The sequence below is a fragment of the Plectropomus leopardus genome, chromosome 15, assembly GCF_026936395.1.
Source record: "Plectropomus leopardus strain MGB_pleo_1.0 chromosome 15, ASM2693639v1, whole genome shotgun sequence".
Lineage (NCBI taxonomy): Eukaryota > Metazoa > Chordata > Actinopteri > Perciformes > Serranidae > Plectropomus > Plectropomus leopardus.
This window is the reverse complement of record NC_142190.1, coordinates 34843284-34867186: the sequence shown is the minus strand read 5'-3', so window position 1 is coordinate 34867186 and position 23903 is coordinate 34843284. Positions and strand designations below refer to the sequence as shown.

The following is a 23903-nucleotide window of genomic DNA, read 5'->3' as shown; positions in this document are numbered from 1 at the left end:
AGTATGCACAGATGATTGGTCATTGATGTGAACAAAATGGGAACGATCTGATAAGTAAGATTTAAACCAGGTTAGTGCTGTTCCTTTAAGGCCAATTAATTGTTTCATTCTGTGCAGCAAGATTTGATGGTCAATGGTGTCAAAAGCGGCACTGAGATCTAAAAGGATTAAAACAGAGACCAGACCTGAATCAGAAGCAATCAATAAGTCCTTGTTCATTTTTACTAGTGCTGTCTCTGTACTATCATGAAGTCTAAAGCCTGTCTGAAAATCCTTGAATAAACTATTATCTTGGAGAAAGTCACAGAGTTGATGAGCAACCACTTTCTCAAGGATTTTAGAAATAAAGGGGAGATTAGATATTGGCCTATAGTTAGCTAAAATCTCAGAATCGAGAGTGGGCTTCTTTAAAACAGTCCTCTGTGTGTCTGCCAGTGACTGGCCAACTTAACACTAAAAATGAGAACAAATAAATTATTAATAAGTCAAAAGGCTAAGGTCACCGTGCCAGCTTAATAAGGATTTGTACCAAGCCCCCAGGAAGTGCGCCACCCTCTGAAGCAAAATTTACATAGTGGCCGAAAATGGAACTACAGCGTCACGTGATGCACACTGGCCCAGAAAGACTTTTCTCCATTTGTTAACATTGGGAAAGAGACCTCCTTAAATCACTGGATAATTTTTTTTGAGACATGTTGACTTTTCAGAACGCATTTATTTATAGTCATTATTAAAAAAAATTAAGTCCTAAAGACATAAAATGCGCTATTTTCCGAATCAAGATTTGGAATTCGGACATTTCTCCAGACATAAAATGAACATGTAACTCTAAGAGTTTCTGACAGCACAGGCTTCGTACCGGCCGTAGTAATGGATATTTTTGCTGTAATTCATCAGTTTTTAATCACAATTCATCATATTTAACATTTTACAACACATCCATACGCTGTTGGCTGTAAAATGTAGCGGTTATTAATAACTACGTTAAAATTTGGACTTTGCACTCGTTAAAGTAAAAGGGGCACCATTCTCCATTCAGGAGAAAATTAAATCTTAAATTGTAACAGTGTTAAGACATGTCATTACTTTAATCAATCTCATAATCTGTACCGTTTATCCTGTATACATTGATCTTGTTTCTCTCATGAAATAATATCCACAGACAACGACTTGGCGATAAATGAGGATAATTTATTTAGACTAATAAAATGAAGAGTAAATAGATGAAATAGTATGACATATAAAGGACAGTGAACACATAAAAGGGAACCTACATGATGTATGTTCAGGTGATGTATATAATTAATTATGGATGATAGTGGAGGAAATACGTGACCGTCTAAAGCGTGGATGTGCACTGAACGGTGACGTAGAATTTAGAAATTTGGCATTAAAGCTTCGCTATACGACATCAACCCTGATCACTAGAAAATGTTATTCTGCCTACTTTTGCCGACTTGATTAGACTTCTCCGGGGAGGTCCAGGTCCTTGCGTCACTCCAGGGGAGAGCTACGGCGCGTCTTCCAGACGAGGTGACACGCTGAAAGGCGGCGGCAGCCGGGCAGGTGGAGTCGGTGTGCGGCGGTCTTTAACTGGCCTCGGTGTTCGCCTCAGCGAACCGGTAAAAGTCTTTAAACGAAGTCATTAAGGGCAGGCAACGGATGCTGATAGTTTGTGCAGCAGGTGTTGCTTCTAGATTCGTGGCAGAGTTGATGGCGAACCGTGGAGTGTCCTTCTCAATTAAAACTCGCAGAAATAATCAAAAGTAGTCCCACTGGTCTGAGGGAGTCACTTTAAATTATTAATTTGATTTTACTTAAAAACGAATTACCAAAAGTGTCTTTACTGACCAAAAACTGGTATAAAGAAAAGCGTCAAAGAGATTTAAAAGAAAATGGCTTCAAAAGTTAAAGTTCAGCAAAGCTCTGGTGAGCTGTTGCGGCTATGCTTATAAAATTGAAGAAAAGAAAAGTTGCGAGCGCGGATGCACGAGACGCACCGCGGTAAAAAGGAGCGAAGAAAAACTTCAGAAGAGAGAAGAGGAGAAGCCTTGAGAAGAGAGAAAACTTAGAGAGAGAGAGACCACTTAGAGAGAGTCACTCAGTTTTTATCTTTCGATTTGGGGGTGCGGATGGAAGGCGGAGTTAGCGAACTTTTGCACCGAGCGATCGCACATCTGGAATAAGTTTCTAAAAGACCTAATGTAATTTTAGGAGACATTTATGTTTCTGAACTTTATGACGAATTACGCGATCTAACCCGTGGTGTATAAATTCACGTATCTCCTCACCACTATAGTCTCATCACAGTAACTTCAAATGCATGTTAGGAGACCTAAAGGTAATTTATAACGTAACACATGATTCTGAAGATCCTTTGCTCAATTTTGTGAAATGACCACACATAACATAACATTGTACCATGGATCCTAAGAAACTTGGTGATTACTTAAATATAGGATTACTTTTACTTTTAACATTATACAATGAATTCAAAATACAATGTAACCACAAAGTTGGTTACGAGCTTACTAAGACCACTAGATGGCAGTATAGCTCCATTATAACAAAGGGGAATAAAATGTACTTTACCTAACTCATTCAAATTACATGAGATGAAAAGAATGGGAGGTGCTCCTATCTGTTTACTGAAGCATGGAGACAACCTCACCCCCAGTCACAAAGATTAGGGAAGAAAGGGAAATTTTAACTTACAACCTTGGTCCAAGTCATTCTGTCAGATGTTAATCACAACACAGGGTTATATAATGGCTTTACCCAATGTTCGACCTTTTGTTATCTCAGCAGGGGAGGCAATACGATGGTTGCTTGGTATTGCCTGGGTGACCCCAGGAGGTCATTCAGACGCCTTACATCCTGTGATATGCTGATGGGGCCTTCGGAGTGCTTTACCTTCCACCATATGTCAGGATGGAGGGTGTCAGATACTGACACTTTCCTGTGGCTTAAAAGGCAGAGCGTGTTTGCAGACATCTACATGGAGTATCAGTTAAGTTGATTAACAACCCCCTGTTGGATGTTTTGGGTTCGTAAAACAGTGTCTCTTGATGTTTCCCCCACTTGCCCAGGGGACATTGAGCTCTGGAGTTCCTCAGAGGGAAAAATGTAATGACCACGCCAAGGCAGTCCACTACAAAAGCCTGTAATATGAATGAGGCCCCGCCCCCACAGCTGTATCCAGACTTCCATATAATACATCCATGATTTGTACATACCATTTTAATGGTGGAGTTATGCACAGCTGAGAAGAGCTGTGAAGGCCCGCAGCTCGGTCACTGCAGCAGAGAGGAGGCAATGAGCAGCCACGAATGCACACAGGACAAAATAAGCGGACAGCCACGACTCACCATTTGAAACGGGAACTGTACCCACTGGAGTCTGGTGGCTAGGCAGTGGATACTTCTGTATCATTTTCCAGATGGCAGCAGGGTGAACAGGCTATGGTTGGGGTGGCTGCTGTCTTTCAGTATGCTTTGGGCAGACACCTCACTTCAGCAAGGTCACTGATGCTCTGTAGATGGGAACGAGTGATTCTACTAATGTAGAAGGGGTGTGACTGCAAATTCGAACTCTCTGGGGTCTGCATGTAAGGAAGTCCAGTATCCAGTTGCAGAGTGTTGTACTGAAGCAAGCTTTGCCAAACAGCTTCATCGGAGAGATTATGGTGAATTCTGAGCTGAAGTCAACAAACAACATCCTGTTGTAGCTGTTCTTATTCTCTAGGTGAGTGAAGACTGAGTGAAGAGCAGTAGATATGGCATCCTCTATGGATCTGTTGGTTCTGAAAGTATACTGGTGAGGGTCCAGGCTAGCAGGGATGTTGTCTTTGATGTGCTGAAGAACCAGTTTCTGAAAGCACTTCATCAGGATGAGGGTAAGTACCACACAGCAGTAGTCATTAAGACTAGACACAGCAGACTTTTAGGTATAGGTACAATGATGGCTTTCTTGAGGCAGGAGGGAACAGTCTCTTGTGAGAGTGAGACGATAAAATGTCACTTGTAACATTAACAAGTTCATCAGCACAAGTTTTTAGTACATGTTCAAAAATGTTGTTGGGGCCGGCTGACTTGTTTATATTCATATTTATTTCTCACATCTGCTGTGGTCACTGATTGGCCAGTCCTCTTGAGGTAGAGAAGACGTCACAGCTGAGTCCTTATTGAGGAGGTCAAAGTAAGCGTAAAATGTGTTCAGCTTGTCCAGCAGCATGGCCTCACATATGATGGGGGCGCTCCTGCTTTTATAGCATTGAGGGGGTGGAGGTCGTTGGATCCTATAAGTACCTTAGGCTGGAGCTGGACAACAAGCTGGACTAGTCAGTGAACACCGACCGTCTCTTCAGGAGGGGACAGCACAGGCTGTACTTCCTGAGGAGGCTGGCATCATTCAACATCTGCAATAAACTCCTGCACATGTTTTACCAGTTGATGGTTGCCAGTGTCCTCTTATATGCCATGGTCTACAAGGGTGGCGTACAAGGAAGAGGGACACACAGCACCTAAATAGGATCATCAGGCGTGCGGGCTTGGCAGTGGGCTTGGAGCTGGACTTTGTGGAAGCAGTGGTGGAGTAGAGAACCCAGTCCAAACCTCTTGCAATACTGGACAATGACTGCACTTGGCACAATGGCAGTTTTTCACTGGAAATGTATTTATTATGAATTTTATTAGACTTTTATGCTTCTATTGTGTTTTTATTGTTCGCTTTTATGGAATGTGAGCAGCTGACTGCTGGAATTTTCCTTGGGATAAATAAACTGTCTATCTATCTATCTATCTATCTATCTATCAATCTATCTGTCTGTCTATCTATCTATCTATCTATCTATCTATCTGTCTGTCTGTCTGTCTGTCTATCTATCTATCTATCTATCTATCTATCTATCTATCTATCGCTATCTCCCACTACGCGCTGTGCATATAACACTGAAGGGTGCACCAAAACAGACCAGTCATAATCATAGTGAAGGCCCTCTCAGACCAAACGCTGCTGCTGGATCAGTGAACATAGCAGCTGCAGCTTGACTTCCATTTTTCAATTTATATTACTATAGTTATTTGGGCCTATACAGTCTGTTGCCTCTGCAGAGCAACGTGTTTTGAAACTAACGCTCATTGAAATCTACGTTCATCAGTGAGACAGAAACCTAAGTGGTCTTGCTGTCATCAGTGCAGAACTCTACCAGAAGCTGTCATATAATCATATAATGACGTCATTAATGACCTGGCAGCAGGTAATGCAGACATGTGTTCCTCTGCAGAGCAGCTGCTGAAATATGCCTGTTCTACAGTTCTACTGTAGTGGAACATATGCAGAGTAAAGTTTTGTGGCTTTTCTTCTGTTTTCTGTGAGCATCACATTATGCTTAGTGCACCCAAACGACCAGCAGTGGCCAGATCAGCTGATCAGCTGCTGCCGTCTTCAGAAATGTGTGCTTGTGTCCTCCCTCCTCTTGTGGTTTCCTTGTGTCTCTCCATGCATCCCTGTTGGGTGGATGTTAGACTCAAGGCAAAGAGGCAAGTGAGGGAAGCATGGATGCAATGTAAGGGATTTGGGATCCAGCCCTAGCCTTCAAACTCCCTGGTCCCACCCCCCGCTCACCACCATCATCTACCGCCCTCCCAACCAAACCCCTTACTTCTCCCACTTTGTCACCCAGTTATCTGCCATATCATCCTCTGTCCTCCTTCTTGGAGATTTTAACCTCTACATTGATGATTCAAACTGCCACCAACTTCCAGGACCTGCTACAATCCCTCAACCTCATTCAGCATATCAACTTCCCCACCCACAACTGTGGGCATATTCTGGATCTGGTCTGCTCCTATGGTCTCTCAAATCCCAAACATCTCTAGCCTCAATCTCCACAGCTCAGATCACCTGGCAATAATTATGGACATTAACCTATCCACACCTTTGCCCAAGGAGAAATGGACAATCACCTTCAGAAACATCATAACCATCTCCCCCTCAATCTTCACCAAATGAAATTCTGCAAGCAACTGCTTTTTTTAGTTCAAGAAGTGTATTTGCCATTTGTACATGTGCAGGCAGTACAGCTGAATAGGAATTAATTTTGTGCAAGCTCTGAGTGGTGAAAAAAGAAAAAGACAATACAAAAAAGAAAAACAAGAAACAGAGAGAGATACTAATACATATTTAAAAGAAAGAAAGCTACAGTGCAATTTAACACAGAACACATTATAAAATACAGTAAGTTAAAAATAAGTTACAAACTATAAAAAAGTATTGCTGTTGCTCATAATACAGTTTTTATTACACACTGCCTTGAGATGAAGAAGACATCCCCTCCCATGTCTTTTGCCAGAAGTCTGAATGTGGCTGCAAGGAAACTGTTGTAAAAACGTGCTTTGTGTGTTATGATACTGACTGGTCTCTGAAGTTGTTTGTGGAGTGTTTGTTTGTCCCTGAGGATGCTCTTTGCTTTCTTCCTGCAGCGTTGTGTGTAAAGTGTGTACATGGAGGGGAGGTCAGATCCAATGATCCTCTCTGCCACCTTTATGACCCTTTGGAGAGCCTTCCTCTCTGCCTGGGTGGTGTTTCCAAACCAGACAGTGATGCTATATGTGAGGATGCTTTCAATAAGTCCTCTGTAGGCCTGGATGAGAGGGCGACTGCCGAGTCCGGCCCTCTTAAGCAGTCTGATGAAAGCCCCTACACTTCCCTACTTCCTTTTCAAAACAAAAGCCCTCTGACAGTGTCTCTGTGCACAGAATCCCATCAGTTGCTCATAAAATGCATTTTATTTTAAAACATTTACAGGACCAGGTTGTCGGTTGTGCAGGAGCTTGTACAACTTCATAAGTGGAATTTGTGCTTATAAATATGAAAATACAGTACTAATGGCAGCGGGTAGCTGTGACGTTGCAACACTGATGTATGTGTGTACACCACACGCATGAAACGCAGCACTTCGGCAAGGCTGAAGCTTCGCGCTCCTGACGCGTGCTGCGTGAAACGGGCCTAAAACAGACATCTTTGCATTAATGTGTTAATAGCAGCTGGTAAAGGTAGAATTTATTTTAAATGTGGGCCTACTGCTGTACTTAAGTATAGAGTACTTGAGTAGATTACTTAGTTACATTCCAACACTTAACATGAATACAACTCTAGTTAATAAATGTTTAATTAAAGCAGTTTTGAAGTGCCCCCAGTTTTGACACTTTTTCAGGAACACATTTCAACTTCTAAAATTATGATGTGTACTTTTAATGTATATAAGGTGCCAGAGTGCATAAAAAAGCACCAAAATGGGGTTTGTTTATCAAAACCTTTTCCTGGGGGGGGATGCCCCCAGACCCCCCCATTAAGGTTAGGTCTTAGCATTAAATGTCCTCAAACTCTTATAAAACAAAACCAACTGGTTTTAAAGAAAAAACATGAAATGCCTTCGTCATAGCATAAAGTCTGAACTCATGTAACCCACCGACATCTCTCACTGTGCCCCCATTCAAAGCTGTCTAGAACCAGGCCTGGCACAGACAGTGGAACAGCAAGGAGCACAGGGAGAACAGACAAATTGACAGAATGGAGTACAAGAGAAGAGACAATACAGAGTAGAGAAGAAACTACACAGAAACTTTTGATATCCTTTACTATTTAGTAAGTAAAGGACAAAGACACAAAAATATTACCACATACCGCTAAGTATGTATAACCCATTGAGGCAACCTGTAAATAACATCGCTCCTCCCCTTACACACAAACACAGGTGTGAGTGCCACTGGCCTGAAGTCATTTAGTGTGGATGTGTCTGGTTTCTTGGGAACTGGTATGATGACGGAGGACTCGAAAATGTGTGGGACTACTGCATGGGTTAGTGATAGGCTGAAAATGTCTGTCAACATACCTGCCAGCTGTTTAGCACAGGCCTTCAGGACTCTTGGTGGTACGCCGTCAGGTCCCACTGCCTCATTGGGGTTTACCTGCTTCAGAGCCGTCAGGACCTGTGTGTGCGTCACCAGGAATGCAGGGAGATTTTGAAGGGGTGTCTGTGTTCAGTCTAACAAATTTGGCATAGAAACTAGAAACTGTAGTATAGTTATTCGTTCAGTTCCCTTAGTCACTATGAATAAACTACTTATTATCTAATGATTAGCTATTGTCATTTTCTTATTATAAAGTGTCCTTAAATATTTTTATATGTAGATTTTTACATTTTGGCAGGATAAAAGATCTACATGATATATACAGGTAGAGCGGGTCTTGCTCTAATTGGAAGGTCAGCGGTTCGATCCCTTGGGCAAGATACTAAACCCCAAATTGCTCCCGATGCTGGGTCATCGGAGTGTGAGTGTGTGTGAATGATTACTGAGTAGCAGGTGGCGCCTTGTACAGTAGCCTCGGCCACTAGTGTGTGAATGTGTGTATGAATGGGTGAATGTGACGATGTAGTGTGAAAGCGCTTTGAGTGGTCAATAAGATTAGAAAAGCGCTATACAAGTACAGTCCATTTACCATTTACCATTTGAACCCTCTAAATGGCTGCATCCTGACTGCCCATGAACATACCGCTGGAGAGCGAGTCGGCCTTTCTGTCAGCTGGTGCGTGCGTCTTTCAGTGGTTTCTTCTCATTATTCATCTCCTACTTATAAAGTCCCCCTTTCAAACCTGGTGTAGAAGTATTTGAATGAGTGTCTTAGCACTGCGTTGGAGGACAAAGATAGTAATCAGTGAAGGCACGTCATTTATTTCACCAGTTAAGAAGCTGAAATACGCATTCACCCAGGTGTTGCATTCCAATAATGCCGATCGGAGCCAGAGGCGATAAAAACCTGTGTCTACCGCAGAGTCATATGACCTAGGTGTAAATGCAGACTGTACGTACTCCAATTGCATTAAAAAGACAGATGTTAGCGGGTGATAGCAGGTTTTTTGTGAGGCTTTAGTCGGCCACAGATAGACTTACTCAGTCTGCATCTGAATGCCTGGTTTGATGAGGCTGGCTGCTAGCACTACCATCAGAGGCTAACTCAATCATCCAGGTTCACTGTTAAATGCTTGTGTTGAGATGATACCTCAGGCTTGACGTACTCCGATGGTACGAAAATTCGTGTTACAAAACCACTGTGGTCTACAATGCAAACTAGATCTAAGGGTGCAATTTATCAGCGTTAATTGTTTTCACACAATTAATTAATCAAAATTAATGCTTTATTTGGACAGACCCTATATATATATATATATATATATATATATATATATATATATATATATATATATATATATATATATATATATATATATATATATATATATATATATATATATATATATACATACACATTTCTTGAGGAGGAAATCATTTTACATTACCTTTTCTGTGTCTTTGGTTGTACTTCCAGCATGAACATTGCTGACAAGGAACAAATGTTTGTTTTGCAAAATTTGGCAATGGGATTAAAATTAAATTTTATACTGAAACTGTGTCAGTGAAGTAAGGTATCAGTTCAATTTCTGACTGAATGTCATGGGATGTCATATTTAAATAACACTAAGATCAATTAGCAAATTGAAATTGATAGAAAAAACAATACTCATCAAAAATATCCACTTACATAAATAATTTAAAATCAGTTTATGTTAATAGTTTCTCAATGTATATCTATATTACGTGAAAAAGTAAATGTAAGTTAACATTAAATATACTGTTTAACATGGGATATTTCAAGTCAAGTCAAGTCAATTTTATTTATAAAGCCCTTTATTACAAATCACATTTGCCTCAGAGGGCTTTACTGCATACAACATCTCTCTGTCTTTAGACCCTCACATCAACTAGGGAAAAACTCCCCCAGAAAACCCTATAACGGGGAAAAAAATACAAGAAACCTCAGGAAGAGCGACTGAGAAGGGATCCCTCTTCCAGGATGGACAGACCTGCAATAGATGTCGTAAAAAACAATTAAATTACTATTTCTACTGAAAATGTTTATATACATACCATACCTACTAATTTATATCTACCATTTCTCTATTATGATATATTCTGTTAGACTCCAATGAGTGTTCATTTAAAACAGAGAAGTATTATTTATGTTTATTCAACTTGAAAATGTGACGCAACACTTGACTTCATCTCCATGTCAGGAAAGATTTTTGATAGCTTTCCTTACTTTACTGAAACTACTAAATCAAAACAACAAGCAGAAACACAAGTTGCCAACAGTTACTCACGTTAATGAATACTATTTTAATGATCAAGGCCAACTTTATGTGATGTGGAGTACCAGGAATGAGAAATAGAAACATTTGGAAAGATGGGAAACGCTGGTTAGAAAATTAGGATGCCGCCTCTGTTGTCAGAGTCTGGGAGCTGTCTGCCAATTTCCCAGCAGCCCTTGGGCCGGTGACAGGGAGATGGATGATATCTGCAGCATGGCTGCACTGCTCCCCCAACACACACACACACACACACACACACACACACACACACACACACACACACACACAATAATGGAGTAGACAAAAACACAACTACACATATACACATATACTTTCTCCTCTCTTTCTAACTTCACCCCATATTCTCTTTTCCTCTGACACACATACACACACTTACAGAGTACGTTGCTGTTAGCAACAAAACCAATATCCCACATATCATGGGGAATAAAGGTTTGCTTACATGAAATAAATCTATATTTCTAAATAACCAAACACAGAACATATTCAACAGACATTTATTGAAGTCACTCTATTTACAATATGAAAAGCAGTTTTTTTTAAATTATTTTCCTCTGGGCCATAAAATACTGAGAAAAATATTTGTAAATATTGCATATCAGAAACTGCACAGACCAAGTACAATACAAAATATGTTTTTAACACAAAAAAACTGCATTACTTAACAGATAATGACAGTTATGTCAATTAAAGACAGCACATACTTTTACTGAAGTGTAGAAGGGTGTGTATGTGTAGGGGGTATTACATCTTTAAATTAAGTTGATCCCACCCATCACATTGGCCTTACCTGCTACCCGGTTGTCCACCACACCGCTGATGTTCCTGCAGTCAGGACCCAGTCCAGTGGCCATTTTAACTGAGCTTCTATTACTGACAGCAAGTAAACAAAACAACTTACTTACGCCCAAACACTATCCTCCACTCATATCTGCTAACAAAATGGATCATAGAAAAAAAAAACCAAAAGAAAGACTTACCTTCAAGTGCAGGGAAAGACAGACATTGTCAGGGCTCCTAAACAAAAAAGAGATAACGATATAAATTTAGAGTAAGTGTGGGTATTAGGAAATACAGGTGGGTTAAGCATATACGTTCACTGCCTTTTACAAGGATTGGAAACCCCTCTGGAAAACTCAGAGCAAAATTTTGCTGAATTTATCTCAGAAACATCAACTCTTTAGTGGTGGAATATTAAAGATGGCCCTGACAAAACACTGTGATTTTCCATGTGTCCTCCTACACAGGGGCTGAGCAGATGCACTTAAGGACACACTAGGAAATTGTGGTCATGTTTGAAGGACAAAAAAAACCCACCAGAATGTGACTTGTTTAGCTGAACATGTTTGTATGCCGTGACAAGTTTTAATTCTAACCATAAGTCAACATTTTTTTCTTAACAAAATAACCAAATGCAGCACTAATGCAGGACTGGTGTACAAAAGGAAGAGTCATAGAGAGGCTGAAAGTGTCATTTCTGGTTGGGCATATTGCCAAATGTACAACAATTCAACTGTCTGGTGGCCATAGGGTTGAAAAGCTTTTGCCTGTGGTGACCATGCTAGGCTAGTAAAAGGTCACAATCAAGTGCTAGCCACTGGATAGCCAACCTACAAGACACAGCATAATTATCCCAGTTACAGTTCAAGAACTCCATCAAGCTGCAGCCAGATAACAGGTTTCCCTGGCAACGCCTCCCGAGTCAATCACACATCAGAAAGAGAAAGGGCGATAAGACTGCCACCAGCGAGGACTGAGGGGGTATATATCCTGAAATACAGTGGACCTTCAAACAGACCACACATGTTCATACACAAACACACATACACACAGCAGTGGCTGCGCAGAAACCCGAGGCCTGCCAGACCGTCACTCTTCTCCCTTTGTTTTGTTGTTTGGTTTTCAATCATCTGTCCCACTTTCCAGACTGCTGCTCTGTGCCCACAGGCCTGCTGTAAAAATCTCAGCACTGCTTGACTGTCCTTTAGATAGACACTCCCACCTCCCATAGCACTTTCTATAATATAAAAAAGTTAATAGAGTTTATCTGTCATCCCCGTCTGCCAGAGAAACTTTTGTGCTGTCGCTGCACAAGGAGAATTACATTACGAGTGGCACTACATTTTATCCCCCTGATTGAATTAAAAACAAAATTGAATTGGGTTTGGGGGTGGGGAGTGGAGCTGTGCTTCGTGTATAAAATGTGCACCTGCGTATTTTTGCTTGACTGCATGTGTGTGTGTGTGTGTGTGTTCAGGTGACTATCTGGCCTCCTGCCGCAGTGTCTGGAAATTCAGACACCCCCCACCCACCCACCCCCAATTCCACTCTGCTCTGCTATCAGGCATACCTGACGCCTCCACCTGCTGCTCCTCCCCCCTCCTGCTGTGATAAGAGATCCTCCGCTGCTTCAGCTGACAGCACAACCTGGTAATCAATGCAGAAATAAAACAAGACCTCCAATTTACCAAATCCATCTGATTTCTGTGTTGGCTCCAGTCCAAATCCAAATGTGGGGAATAAATGTTAATCTGTTGTTATTACTTTTATCAGGGGGCAATGTGTGACAGCGCAGTGTGTTACACGACCACCTCTGAACAATGGAGTGTGATTGCTCACACACACTCGGGTCCATCAGCTGGAGTCTTAGGTTTATCGACACCTTTTCATGTCTTGAATCAATCTTTCCTGCAGGAACCTGAGTGTAGGAACCACACAGTGAATGCTGTTTATTTATTTTAGGACAAGTAATGAAAAAAGCCAATTATGCCATATTGACATTATTGAATACTTTGTTGCTGAGGCCTTGCAGTAGTTACACAAAATAAAGCATAAGCTGAACGTCTGCTTCTTGATCAGTTTCATGATTTCAGTTTTTAAGCAAATTTAACATCTCACTTTGATTTCACTCGGCCTTTTTTTGTCCAAATTGCCAACCAATTTATTGTTTTCATTTCAGTACAATAATTTGATTGGCTCTCTGTAAACACAATACATAAAGTGTTCTTATTGAAGGACATAAAATGTTGTTATTTCACTCTGCTGTTGAGTGAAATGACCTTGACCACTACTTCTGGATTTACTATGACTACATCATATTATATTAAAATTAAAAGAGTTTATCAAATTAGCATTTCCTGAATCAGACACTGCTTTTATTTTAGATGAACCCTGTACGTGTGTTTAATACAATTATTAGACAATAGTCACATTGGTAACACTTTCTATGAAGCAGATGCCTATAATGCATTATAAGGCATTATAATACCTCTATAGTCCTGTATAATCATAGTTATAAGCACTCATTATGATGCCAGTGTCTACAATGTATTATGGACATACCCATAATGTGTTATAGTGTGCATATAGTTTAGTATTTATAAATATTCAGAATACTTTATAACAATAGTCATAATAATGTATATTAGTTATTAATGTATAACTCAAGTAAGTGGTCATTGGGTGATTTAAGTAAAATAATGAAATTCCTGTGATTATAAGTCACTGTAAGTAGTCTTTGTTTTTAGTAAAGTGACAGTGAGTAAAGTGACAGTGAGTAAAGTGACGCTGATTCAGAGGCAAAACTACTTCTCAGCTCAACAATAAAATTGACTTGACTTGACTTAACTAGATAGTGGGAGACAGGGGGTGAGCGAGCAGCAGAATGAATGAAGAGAGCAAATGGCAGTCATGTCAATTAAGCAGTTATTAAGCAGTTACTTAAAGGAACAAAACAGTCTTTTCTAATTGTGTCACAACCTTAATAAATATAATATATTTATTTATATACTATATATTATAAATAATATAGAAATTATATAAATAAATAATATATATTATAAAACTTTAAAGCACAGAAACAATCCTGTATGAGGATGCCTTACTGCCAGATTTAGTGTGAATTCAGCCAGAATTTACACCCGTTTCATCCTGTTTACTGCAGGCTGCACCACCATGCCATGTTCAATCACACACAGACCTGTTACTTTTAGCAGCAGAGAGCTGGGGTCAAACCCAGAAACCCTGTATCATCTCATGTTGGAAAGAGTTTTCAGAATAAAAAAAAAATTCAGATTCAGAGAAACACTACTTTTAAGCTACAGAATGATGACTATTGTTGAATATTTAGAAATGCTTATAACTTTATGCACACTAAAACACATTATAAGTATGTTCATAATTCATTATGGACATTGGCATCATAATGAGTTATGATTATATTAATTAAGCATTATTATATGATATAATATGAGTGATACTGTAACATTTCTAATTCTGAATGTCCTCTAAAATGTTATTTACTTAGTAGGAAAGCAAACAAAACCTTAATCTTAGTATCAACATACTCAATGTACATTTTGCAGAGAAGGTCAAAAATGCAAGATTGAATTAAATAGCCAGTTTTTCCAAATAGGAGGGTTTTTTTTTAGAAAAAGCTTGCAGAATATCCCTGAAGGAGGTTTCCTTTTCTACTGCATAGATGGCACAAACATTATCAGCAATTGCTCATCAAGACATAGTTTGACTTTGAACAAACTTTGTATCCCCCATTCAACAGAGTTACAAACTAATAGGGAGCTGATTTTTACAGGGTGATATTTATTGGTTCCTTGGTGGATTGCTATGAGCAAGCTGCTTTGTTACTGTTGGGGAGCGGTGAGGGTTTCATCTGTGGGCTTGGGTTTTGCCAGACTTTGCTGCGTGTCAGACAGATCCTAATAAAACTGTCTGGCTGTTTTGTGGGCACCAGCTCTGCTCTGGCTGTGCTGCGTCTGACTGCTCAGCACTTGTCGCACTGTGCCTTGCTGTTTGGTATTCATGGGGCATAGCACTCCTTAAGCTGTTGCTGGGGGCTCTGTGGCATAGGCACAGACTGATTAGTTGGCATCGGCATTGTTCACTATAAACCAAATGGGGGAGACGGGAAGAGAAAAAAACATCATCAGGAAGAGAGGGAGACTGGAGACTGGGAGGGAGATGGAGAGAAGGGTATTAGAAAAAATCCATTGTTGGCTGTTGAACTGCATTCCATATATGGGTAATTTAGCAGAAATTAGGTTTCAAAAAAGCATAATGCTTTACGAAAAAACTGAAACTTAAAAAACCAGGTCAAGCTGTCCCGTTAAGTTACACCTTTTACACCTGCCATTTTTTAGCAGTCCTAATTCACTGTAAATGCACCTCTCAAGTCAGCCTCAGAAGAGACCAGTACAATATTTTCACTTTCTATTCAATGTTCCATCTTACCTTTTTACCAGAACTGTCTTACTGAATTTCAATGTCCATCTGAGTTGTCCTATACCTCCACTTTAAAAACTGATTTCAACCATTAACCAATTTGGTGGTGTCGTCTCATGACAATGGAAAATCTCAACAGAATGGTGCAATTAAGAAAGCAACAAAATTCCTGTAGAACTGATTAAATATTTGTTATGATTTTGAGTGTCCAGTTCTCTGATCAGCAACTTAATATAATATATTTAAAAAATAGAAAATGCATTTTGATATTGATTTCGACAAAATTGTCAAATACTTTTGCCCTCTCTGATTGTTGGATGTGAAATGTTAATGTTATGTAACTGAAATTAAAAAAAAAGATTAAGCAAAAAAGCAAAAAAGAAATAAGCAAAAAAGATTTTTTGTGTGTAAAAGAAACAAAAGGTACATAAATGTGTTAGCTGCTGTCAAGGTCTTCAGATATTGGGATAATATGCTTGGGCAACAAATGTCAAATGTCATGCCAGCCTAATGTATTGTATAGTGAAATACTAAAAGTAAAGGTGTGAAATGTGCGCTAGAATCATTAATTTTAAAATGTGTACAGAGCAGCAGATGTGGCAGGAGTCTCAGACTGCTTCTGTAGCGACTCAGTGAAGCTGTAGTGATCGCATTCACAGCAACTGCTTTAGTAATGAAGGATCAAATATATTGGCAGCTCTCTGTGATACTGTGCTGTGGTGTTGACAGGGGTTAATCAACGCCAGTGTGGGGTGTAGTGGTGTGGAGTGGTTGGTGTCCTCCATTTCCAATCAGATCTGGTGTTACTTGGATTGTATTCAAACAACATTGACACAAAGAGACATAGCGATGTCAGTGGACAGCACAGTGTTGTGTAGACCAGTGTTTTGATTATATAGTGATGAGACTGCTGCTATCATAAAAGGTGTTCATGATGGAATTAAAAAAAAACAAAACACAGCTATGCCAAACATGTCCATTCCTACATATGCAATCCTATCGGTGCTACAATCCACTTTCACCTTGTAAATTACGTGATAAACAAAAAACGTGACAACATTTACTCTTTATTACATTCAACCATTTCCTTTTCATGTCTCAGCTTCTCCTCCTTGTTTTACATTGTCCCTACCAAATATACATTTTTAACAGTGAATCATTTGATGGTTCATTCCCACTCCATCTCTGGAGCATTTGGTAGAAAGTTGATTGTGCCCTCCACCTGCGTCCCAAGAGCCTAACCTGTGATTTTTATTAAGACAGCTCACAAGTTAGGGTCTCAGGGAGTAGGTGAAGTACAACTGAGGAGTACTGAGGAGCCGCAGTCAGCTGCAGGGCACTGAGTGGCACTTACACTTTTCCCTCCCTCACACACTCACATACAAATGCACACACACTGTCTCTTACTCTATCACTGCCATTTGAAGTACATACTTTCTGCCCAAAGACATCCACAGCCACAGAGTGTTTGTAATTTATGAGACACGGGCTGCAATCAAAAATCAAAACAGTCCGTGTCCTGGACACATGTTTCTCCTTTCCTCCACTGCAGAAAACTCATTTTGTTCAAGAGCCTAAGCTTGGTTGTGCACACAAAGAAATGGCAAGGTAGAAACATTCTCAGACAAATGCTTACACAAGCAACACACCACAAGACAACCACTGTGGCAGCTAACAACAACAAGGATAAAAAAAAGAAAAACAAAGAAGTATATTTGTTGGATAAAGCAGTAAATTCATTGAAGGCGGCCAGACCTAAATTATCTTCATCGCAGCACTCAGACAGAAGCTGAAGCAGAGGCTCAGACAAACAGACAAGCCTGCACTGTCTGCTCTTTGCTAACTAGCCTTTGTGCTGGAGAGGGAAAAGCCCCTCAGCAAAGCAGTCCAACTCTTCTCTTTGTCCTAAGAGCATCGACTGACAGTCAGTATATATTTGTCTCTTCCAGAATGGCTGGATGCGGACCTGTCTGCTGGACTGTCGGTCTATTTGCACTGCCTCGTGAGCGCAGTGAGCCACCTAGCAGACTCAGCCTGTGGCTTATCAGCATAGGGGCAAGCACCAATAGTGTTAACTCGGATATCAAAAAAACACATAGCTTTGAGATACTGCTCTGTAGCTGCTCAGCATCAATGAGAACACAAGTGAGACTGCACGCTAACTGCAACATCATCACCACCAGACTCTACCACCTAACCGCAGGACTCTGCCACCAGCTTGGCAAGCTTGGCAAGCTTGGCATGTAATAAGTAACAACTTCAAAAGCAACAGTCAGACATAAAAGAGCTTTTATCAAACTCAAAAAAGCTTCAGACACAGTAATGAGCAAATAATCAATTTACTTAAAATACCAAACTGCAGTAAATATTAACAAAGTAATATTGAAAATATTTCCGTGAAATTTTTGCCTTTCATGTGCCCAACACATCACTGATTGCCCCCACCCTCTCCACCCCGTCCCCCCATACTGCCACCCACCTCACAACTCCTCCCCCTCAGACTCAAAAAAATTGGATAGATGTCTCTGACTGTCTCCTTCTCTCTGGGGAATGCCAGGCAAACTGGAGGCTTCCGGAAATGAATACTCCTCACCACCCGATGCGTTGCCTCACACACTCACTCTTCTGTCTGACATCGACGCCTTCTGCTATCCGCCTCTGAGATGAAGAAGAGGAAGAACAGAGGGAAAAAAGGGCAGTGGTAGAAGAGGGGCAAAAGAGGCTGAAAGAGAGATGTATGTGTGGGGGTGAAGCCAAGGTGTCCGCGGGAAGGAACAGCTGGATGCAGGTCAGTGAGGTGGTTTGCCCCAACCCACCCCCCTACACCCCCAGGAACAGAGCGTTGCTCCATCCCAGCGCTTGCATTGTCATCTCCATCTCAGCATCTTGAACCCCCACCACCACTCCTCATCCTCCTCCTCCCTGGTCCAGACACTAGGACATCAGCCATGTCGTGACACTGTCATTTACCCCCTGTACTTTTATTTTTCCACCTCTCCCTGTTTCCTCTTTCGTCACAGGTCCAACACGATGGGCTGCCATCACCGAAGAAAAAAGTGGCAAAAACATTTGCTTTCTCCTGCTGCCGACACTGCAATCCACTACCTTTCACTCTCACCCACTCCCCCTCCCACATTTGACCCTTCCGCCCCCCAAGCCCTGCCTCTCAGCATACTGCCCTCTACCACTGTCTCCACACTCCCAGCCCCCACCCATCCCCTCCCATCACATCAGGTCTGTACCTGTCTGCTTGTCTGGCTTGTCTGTTACTCCCTGACTGCAGCTGCTTGCCCAAAGTGAGATACTGCAGCAGGAGTCTGCAGCGACAGCCCTCGCTCTTTCTCTCCCTCTCTCTCTCACACCCTCCATCCAGCCTTTGCTGGTGAACACGTTCCTCCCTGTTCTGATCAATTTCTTGTCTTTTCCAGCTGCACACACACAAATACACACACACACACACACACACACACACACACACACACACACAACCACTGCAGTAAACTGGTTGGCCATGGGGAAGGATGTACTGTAGCGACCCCAGTGTAACATGAATTCAACACATGCAAACAAATACACAAACACTTACCAACAGATATAGCCTGGGATACAAAATTGTAAACAGTTATCTGAGTTGAACAACACACACATACACCCAAAACAGGTGGCACATGCACACGCAACAGCAAACAAGCTAACATGTCCACTCAGAAAAGACAGACACCCAACACGGCCAGAATGGAAAAGCAAGACAGAGGACACAGAAGGGCGCTACAGACACACACACACACACACACACACACACACACACACACACACAGACTTTGACACAGCCAGTGATGAGGTCACTATAAGCATGGACACAAACAGTCACTGTCACAATATTGTGACTGAGGCTTGAAAGCAGCAAGCCGTGGTGTAAGGCACATGACAGTCCCAGTTGAATGGGAAAGCCACAAGCCGTTTTGTTAAAACACTTTTGTTTGTCAACAAACATTTTCAATCATTAGTTCCAAACTTACAGTGCCTTCTTCTTAATGAGCTTACACACAAGTCCCTCCAGTTTAGCACCATTGTCAACGTGCCACCACACTATCACCTGCCACAATGTATACTTACAGCTATAAAATATTATACACATATGCTGATGATCTCACAGGATCACAAATTACTCTGGATGAATGAAATAGCGTGTTCATTTCAAGGCTGATTTACTTTTCAGGGGTCAATTTTCTTTTCTCATCAACTCAACATTCTTCAGATGGACTTCCCCAATAGGAATAATTTTTTTAATGTTCATCAAGTGCTGCACAATTGGACATGGCAAAAAAAATCCAGTTTTCTCAGAGACTGCTAATGTTATAAATGTCTGTATTTTTGACCGTGGGATATTTTATGTGACGATTGCCATTTAACTGTGGGGTAAGACTGCAAAAAGAACTACATAAAAAAAGAAGACATTTTCCTCATTCTCCTGTCTGAATGAGATGTGCCCTTGACAGCTTGTTCTAATCTCACTGTTTAATCACCCTCAACACTCTGGATAGATTAGGGTTATGACCCTGTGTGACACGGAGGGGGCAGGGAGAGTCTGCAAATGTTATCATTGATTGATTATGCCCTTTAAATAAAATGGAAAAGAGCAGCTTTGTAACTCCGCAACACAGAAAATGTCACTTCATCAAAGATGGCGAACGTGTTGGTGACTACTGAAATATATGTGAGCAGGGCGAGCCATGCACCAAAGAGATGTAGAGGTAAATCCTGCAGCCAATGTCAAAACCGTGGCCAGGTTGAAGTGTATGGGGGATGGTGGGTCTTTGCAGATTGGCTCGGTGATGGCAATGGCGACGTAAAGACGGGGGGTTGGGAGTTTGCTGTATACTAAAGCCAGCAGGGCCAGCAGGCATCTATATAGGTGATCAATCAGCTCCATTACAGCCGTGTCACTGCAGAGTCTGAAGCTGTGGCCATATCTCACCCATTACCCCTCCACACACACACACACACACACACACACACACACACACACAGACACGAAACCCCCCCCCCAAAAAAACAGTACTCGCTGCATTTCCATTCTAAATTGGGAATAAGACCTATTGGTGTGATTAAATTGTTCCCAAAGAGCAAATGGCATACAGTAGCAGATACACAATCCAGTCATTGTCATATACCAGTGACATATTTGCAGAGAAGCAGTGGGGATCGGGGGCATGTTGCAAGTTGCTGTGGCAGAGCTGAAGCAGATTCTAATTTACTCGCTTTCAATTGTATCAAGTAGAGATTTTCAAAGCACCCAATAATAGGACCGACCATTTGTGACTGGTAAGTAACATGCACAATGAGCCAAGAGACATTATGCAGCGACACTTCCAATGACACTGTTCATTTTTCTACAATATTCTCAAAATAGCTCCATGCAGCCTGGAGATGCATATCTGTGCCACAGATGCCAGGCAAGCATCAGACAGGTATCCAAACAATGGACTTATCTCAGTCACTGTAAGCAGCACAGAATGTGAACATGGAGCAGTCGAAGTAGGGAGGTAGGGGGACACCAAAGGAGGAGGAGGAGGTGGAGGAGGCAGCTGGTGGAGGGGGATGGGGACGGGAACAGGAGGCAGGAAATATGTGATGCACAGCGCCTTGCCAGCCAGCCAGCCAGCCAGCCAGCCAGTGGGACATTAATGACGATCATGTCTTGTCACACTAGCTGTCGGGCCAGTCAGCAGATCTTGCCCTTGTCCCTGCCCTTCTCCAATCAATGGCATTGATCCGTCCCAGGGGTCAAGGAGCAAGCGTATCAATAGGGGGAGAGTGGCTGATGCAGCAGGCGGAGAGGGGCTGACACCAGACAGATCAATGAAACCCCCGGTCTGCCATGGGTGTGTTATGATTATTCATTTGCCATTAACCTGAGCACATTAAGGAAATATGCTTCCTTGGGTAGAAATAGTGCTCGAGGCTGCTCGCTTGAATAGGGAAGTGAGATTTTATGAGTTGGGGAGCTAAAGTACTGCTCTGGCCAGAACTGTCAGTGGTCTCAGACAATTTGTTACTAAGGTATCCTCCTGTTGGTGACGTCAAGAGCAAGAAGCCAATTACTGCCTGCAAAGCAGTAAGAGATGTAAGTGGCAATTGGTTGATTTTCCAAGTGTTTGTGCCTGAGTGTCACTCCCCGTGATAGATCCAGATGGCACTTGAGGAAGAGAAAGTATCAGTAAGCAAGTGCCAGGTCAATTTCTGTGCATGTTGTTTCTATACAAAACAGCAAAAGTGTGATGTGATCTCAGTGTATACAATGGATCCACTCCACTGACACTGAATTAAATTGACATTGGAAACTGTGTTTTTGTTTTTCTAACTCAAGGGGATGTATCTTTAAATGGTGTTATAAAGTATTCTGACGCTTTTCAATGTCTTTTTCATTTAAACTGTACATACCATGGGAGACAATCCACTTTTTTGGCTTTGGTAGTCAGAGGCAGCAGGCTGACTAATGCATATTGAATTAACCAAGGAAGAAGAAGAGAAGAAGAATTTGAAAGGATTGAAAGCTTTGGGTTTTGTAGAATAGCTTTTATTTTTTATTTCATTTTTCTTTAATCAATGAGAAAGTGCAGTTGTAGCGTGTTGGAATTAAGGAAGATGTGATATAAAAACTAACTTTGTGCAATAGATATTATCTTTGTTGCTTGCCCTATATATATATATATATATATATATATATATATATATATATATATATATATATATATATATATATATATATCAGGTATCTGTTTTTGCTGTTTCTCATTAATGTAATTTGGTGTAAAGATGACACTGAGTGACTGTCGAGCTTTATAACATTGCCAGTACTTTCTGCTGCACATAATTTGGACTGTAGCATTCCTAATTCCTAATAAAGACAATCTTTATTTTATTCTTTCTTACAGTCAGCCGAAAACCTCCTAGCCAGATGACGTCATAAATGGGCTGTTATAGCTGTGGATTCCAAACTTGAACCGCCCATATCTAATCCAATAAATTATTTGTTCAACCATCCCATAAATGAAGGCCGAGCAGAAACCAATGACATTAAGCTGTGCTGCTGGGTCAACTGGACAGAGGAGTGCTGAGGCAGCATGATTCTCCGCAGTATTGCTTTCCTCTACACATCTGGAGGAATGACTGGGGCTCAGAGGTGAGAAAAGATCAGAAAATCACAGTTTTTAAAGTAAATTCTAGCAAGGCACATCTTGTCTCTCAATACTCTTAAATTTGTGAGAGCCAAGGAAGGGATGAGAATTTGTTATTGAAAAACTAAATTAATTATCTATTTTTCATTAAATGAAGCACTTATTCCAGCCTACATTCCCTTTTTAAGCTGAGTAGCATCGTGTTTTGTCTGTGTCACGATGTCTACTTTTCAGCATTTATTCTTACTTCTTTTCATGTGAGTGGGTCAGAGCAGCAGTGATGTGAACTGTGGTGACGTTGGGTTAATTGAGAAGGTGTGAGTTTCCTGACACTGAGGAAGCAAATAAGAAATAAAAGGAGTTCTTGGGTATCTAGGGATTTACCAGGATCAAATTCAACCACAGAAACTTGTTTGATGACCGTGAATTTAACCTAACCTTTACAAGCTACATTTCAAATGAAGTCCTCCTGAATAGTAACAAACTGTGGTAAATCTTGGGCTGATCTGCTGGGCCATTTTTTTCCTGTGTGCTGCTTTGGAGTCATTTTACAAGCTGTGGCGTAGTGCCAGGCAGCGATGAAGTCAGATGCAAGGGCCTCCTATGAAATGGCCATGCTGTTTTATCACTGCCAACATTTAGCCTAAATTTAGAGCATTATTTCACCCCCTAACTGAGGAGCTAGCATGAGATGGTTGATATCAGTGGTTTCCTCTGGTGTTCTTGTTTCATATGGTACCAGTATCATCACTTTGAAACTCAGCCCGGTACTCAAAGACAGGAATGTTGGCCAGCGATTAATGCAATTTGCAAAAAAAAAGTTAATTACGGACCTTCATATCATCGTCAATAATGCGTTAACACTGACAGTTCCTATATATATATATATATATATATATATATATATATATATATATAGAGAGAGAGAGAGAGAGAGAGAGAGAGAGGGGGAGGGGGCAGTGGATTGCAGTGTGGTTATTCCTAATTACAATATCTAAAAATTTAGAGTATGTCAAGTTTTTCAGAAGCAGCAGGTAGCCTGGCCATGGCTAAAGGTCAGCTCTGAACCTCAGGTGGGCAAAGGTTACATTAACACAGAGGCCTTTACCACTGCAGCTACAGAGGCATTATAACACGCAATGCTATTGAAAAATACCATGCTGTATTATAAGCAAAACTATTTTCTTTACACACTGATGTGATACATGTACTCCAAGGAAAGCTAGAAGGTTGTACAGTTAACTCCCAGGATG

The 23903-nt window shown here is 41.1% G+C and overlaps 1 protein-coding gene across 9 annotated transcripts in view; it reads right to left on the bottom strand.

Moving 5' to 3' along the window:
- Positions 1–9731: 9731 nt before the first annotated feature.
- The window catches only part of nrip1b (nuclear receptor interacting protein 1b), a 134962-nt gene continuing 120790 nt past the window's right edge, over positions 9732–23903 (bottom strand). For 7 of the 9 annotated variants that reach the window (XR_015779028.1, XR_015779026.1, XR_015779022.1 and 4 more), the window contains 4 exons: positions 12582–12658; positions 11212–11248; positions 11022–11104; positions 9732–9925 (listed from right to left, as the gene is read on the bottom strand). The gene's annotated coding sequence lies outside the window, so the exon portion shown is untranslated. The remainder of the gene's footprint in view (positions 9926–11021; positions 11105–11211; positions 11249–12581; positions 12659–23903) is intronic. The other 2 variants (XR_015779029.1, XR_015779023.1) reach the window with 1 other exon arrangement.